The sequence below is a fragment of the Suncus etruscus genome, unplaced genomic scaffold (genome assembly GCF_024139225.1).
Source record: "Suncus etruscus isolate mSunEtr1 unplaced genomic scaffold, mSunEtr1.pri.cur scaffold_136_ctg1, whole genome shotgun sequence".
Lineage (NCBI taxonomy): Eukaryota > Metazoa > Chordata > Mammalia > Eulipotyphla > Soricidae > Suncus > Suncus etruscus.
Window position 1 is genome coordinate 1168 of NW_026060358.1, and position 4677 is coordinate 5844.

General features: G+C 39.9%; 1 pseudogene; it reads right to left on the reverse strand.

Moving 5' to 3' along the window:
• Positions 1–1435: 1435 nt before the first annotated feature.
• Positions 1436–1535, reverse strand: LOC126000691 (uncharacterized; annotated as a pseudogene).
• Positions 1536–4677: the final 3142 nt, after the last annotated feature.

Below are 4677 nucleotides of genomic sequence, written 5' to 3' on the forward strand. Positions count from 1 at the left end.
CAAATGTCCAAGTCCACCATTATAGAGGAGAATCTAAAATAAACACTTAATGTTTTAGCAAAGAAATAGAGGTTATTAGCTAGCAAACTTCAAGAAATTTAAAGCTAGGAATAAAAAAAGAAAAAAGTAATATAAAGCTGGACAATTCAACCAACACAAAGAACTGTTTTGGAAAACGAGACTCCATAGAACTGAAATTGAAGGACTGAAAAACATGTCAGCAAACCACCATGGCTAGGATTACAAGGTAGAAAATCGCATTGAAAATCCTGAAGACAAATTACAAACCAGAGTTGATTAAAGAAGTCAAAAAAGAAAGGAGAGCTGAGTGGAAGCGGTGGCTCAAGTAGTAGGGCGAATTCCTGGCAAGCGCCTAACCTAGGCAGGGCAGTGGCTCGATCCCAGGTGTGCCATATGTTCAATCAAAGCTGAAGCAATCTTTGAGCATCATCGGGTGTGCCATTTGAAAAAGGAAAGGAAAAGAAGGAAGGAAGGAAGGAAGGAAGGAAGGAAGGAAGGAAGGAAGGAAGGAAGGAAGGAAGGAAGGAAGGAGGAGGAAATGAGGGAGGGAGTGTCAGGAGAGATACAGGTGACTAATTCAGGAGATTGTGGCTCAATATCTAGCATCCCATCTGGTTTCCTAAGACAACTAGGAGGGATTTCTGAGTACAGAACCTGGAGTAACCCCAGAACGCTGCCAGGTGTGACCCCAAAATCAAACGATAAAAGATAGGGCTAGAGAGATAGCATAGTGGTAAGATATTTTCCTTGCAAGTTGCTGACCCAGGCCCATTGGTGGTTCAAATCCTGGGATTCCATATGGTGCCTTACGGCTGCCAGGAGTGATTTCTTAGCAGAGAGCAAGAGTAACCCCCTGAGGGCTGCCGGGTGTGGCCCAAACCCCCCCCCCCGAAAAGAGAGAAAACAGTTGAACAAAATGTAGGGTGCTTAATGAACAAAGAGAAAGAATCTCCGATTTATAGGAATATCAAATGAGAGGAAAATGGGAAAAGAGAAGAATTAGGTATAAGGTAGATAATAGCAGCTAACTTTCCTACTCTCTGAAATAGGCTCCTGTACAAATTTAAGTGCCATAAAGATAGCTAAACAAAACTGCCTGACAGGACATGAACAGACATATTAGTCCAAACAAACAAAAAACAGAGATCAAATCTTTAAAGCGGTAACGAAGTAAGGAAGAAGCATCATAAGTACAAAGAAAGGACATATGAATCAAAACTGATCTCCCATTTGAAACAGTACAGGGAAGAAAAGGAGGAATGACATCAATTCTACTAAATAAGAGAAAATTTCAACCTAGCGATCACTATCATGTGAATCTATTATTTCTATGGGAGGGCAGGTCAAAAACATTCTCAAACAAGAAGTACCCCTCAGAATATAGTGCTAAAGAAACCAATTCTCTTTTTGTTTTAATTTTATGGAACACTTCACAAATTTGCATGTCATCCTTCAGCAGGGTCCATATTAATCTTCTCTTCCAATTTTAGTATATGTGCTGCTGAAGGGAGCACATAACAAACTCATTCCGACATAAACCAAATCCCCAATTGTAACAACAGTCCTACAAATAGAATGGCAAAATAGCCTTTTCTGTCAAAAGTTTCCTTCAATGTCAATGAACTAAAGTCTCCCATCAGAAGGCAGAGTAGCGGGTTGAATCAGGAAATAAAATCCTGTCACCTGATGCCTGCAGAAAATACAATTCAATGTTCAGGATAGACACTGGTTCAAAGGAAAAGGATGGAATACAATGACACAAGCTACTGGAAAACGAAAAAGGCTGAGACAGTCATTTATAGCAGAACAAATTGCATGCAATCTCAAGAAAGTATTTAAAGACAAAACTGAGCACTACTTATTGATCCTAGGAGCAACAGACCAGGAAGTACTAATCCTGATCAACTTTCATGCATCAAACATAGAGGAAGCAATATATCTAAGGCTTTTGCTCACAAACCTAAAGAAACATGAATGGAAGTGTGATATAATGGGAGATTTATAAATTCCATTATTGCCAATACAGATCCATTACCAGGGGTCCTCAAACTTTTTAAACAGGTGGCCAGTTCACTGTCCCTCAGACCACTGGAGTGTCTGATTACAGTAAAAACAAAACTTATGAACGAATTCTTATGTACACTGCATATATCTTACTTTGAAATGAAGAAACAAAACAGACACTAATACAAAATGTGGCCCATGGGCCATAGTTTGAGGACCACTGGGGGTGACACTAACAAAGATATAAGAGCCCTACATGAGACATGACAAAAACTAGGACTAATGAATCCATTCAGGGCTTTTCATCCTCAAAAATTGAATACACATTCTTCTTAAGTGAACATGAAACCTTCCCTAGAATAGATCACATTTTAGAACACAAGTCTCACTTACATAAACTCACAAATATAAAAATCATACCAAACACCCTGTCAGACTATAAATGGAAAATCGAACACCTGGATACTAAACATGCTGCTCAACAAGAAATACTAAACAGGAAATAAAGATACAGAGATTGCTTGAAACACATGATAATAAAGAAAAAATTGCCAAAATCTATGAGACAGAGCAAAAGCAGTAATTAGGATATAATTCATCGTAATAGCGGCCTACAATAAGAAAGAAAAAAGCCAAAATCTATGTACCATATTTTGTGAAAATAAAACATCCTCTGAAAATAAGACCTACCTAATAAGTTTCCTGTTGGGTGAAATATAAGAAATCCCCCAAAATAAGACCCCTAGGTTCTGTCTCGGAATGATAATTTACCATAAACTGGTTGTTAGGGCCATCCTGCCTAGCCTCTTGCAACCAGTGACGTAATGGAGAGTCATGGTGCTGTACCATATATAATTAATAAATTTCCTTTATTTTCATTTAACAGTATATGTATACCATATTCCTTGTTGAAAATAAGAGACCTCGGGGCCGGAGAGACATTATGGAGGTTAGCCACCTGCGTTTCATGCAGAAGATCAATGGTTCGAATCCCAGCATCCCATATGATCCCCTAAGCCCACCAGGAGCAATTTATGAGCATAGAGCCAGGAGTAACCCCTGAACGCTCCTGGGAGTGACTTCCAAAAAACAAACAAAAAAGAAAATAAGACATGTGATGAAAATAAGACCTAGCACATCTTCGGGAGCAAAATTCAATATGATACACTATCTTATTTTTGGAGAAAGTGGTTATCTGAAGACCAAGTGCAAAGAAACCAAACATGAGCTGAGCAAAAAAAAAAAAAAAAAAAAAAAAAACCAGGGCCCGGAGAGATAGCACAGCAGCGTTTGCCTTGCAAGCAGCCGATCCAGGACCAAAGGTGGTTGGTTCGAATCCCGGTGTCCCATATGGTCCCCCGTGCCTGCCAGGAGCTATTTCTGAGCAGACAGCCAGGAGTAACCACTGAGCACCGCCAGGTGTGGCCCAAAAACCAAAAAAAACAAACAAACACAAAAAAAAACCAGAGCAGGGGACGGTGCCATAGCACAGTGGTAAGAAATTTGTATCACATGCCACAAATCAGAAAGCACTTTGTGCAATCCCCAGCACTCCATATGGTCCCCTGAACCCTTAGCAGCAATTTCTGAGAGTAATTCAGGGAGGAACCCTTGAACACCACCAAGTGTGATCAAAAAAGCAAAACAGGGGGGCTGGGCGGTGGCGCAAGACGTAAGGTGCCTGCCTTGCCTGCGCTAGCCCTGGACGGACCACAGTTCAATCCCCCGGCGTCCCATATGGTCCCCCAAGCCAGGAGCAACTTCTGAGCGCATAGCCAGGAGTAACCCCTGAGCGTTACCAGGTGTGGCCCAAAAACCAAAAAAAAAAAAAAAAAAAAAAAGCAAAATAAACCAAAAAAAAAAAAAAAACCAGAAACAGAGCAGAAATCAACAATATAGAAAAAATATGAAATATTAGGGAGACCAGTTGATGAGTTTTTTTAACAAACAATAAATAAGATAGACAAACTGCTGGCAGACTCATGAGAAAGAAAGGGAAAATATTCAAATAAATTAAATCCGAAATGAAAGAGAGATTACTACAGATACTCAAGAAATCCAAGACATCACAAGAGCTTATTTTTCCTGCCCCTTCCCTTCAGAGCTTATTTCGAACATTGGTGTTCAGTTAAGCTAGATAACCAAAAGGAAATGGACAGATTTCTAGAAAATGTCACATCCCCATACTGAATTAGGAGGAATTAGAAGGCCTAATTAGGTCTATCACAAGAAAATCAAAACTGTAATTAAAAAACTTTGCAGGATGAGACAAGTTTACAGGTAAATTTTATCAAACATTCAGAGAAGTATTAGCAATTACCATTGATCCTAAAAAGATGGAAATCCTCCAAATACTTTCTAAAAGTATAACACACATTCCCAAAGTGTACAGAGATAATAGCAAGAAACATCTTCAGCCCAATCTCAGCGAATCGAATCCAGTAACACCACAATAAGATGAAATATGGTGGAGCCAGAGTGGTGGCACAAACAATAGGGCATTTGCCTTACAAATGCTTAACCTAGGACGAATGGCGGCTTGAGCCCCTGGCACCCTATATAGTCCACCAAGCCAGGAGTGGTTTCTGTATTGTTTGTTTTTGTTCTGGGGCCAAACCTGTTGACGCTCAGGGTTTACTCCTGGCTATGTGC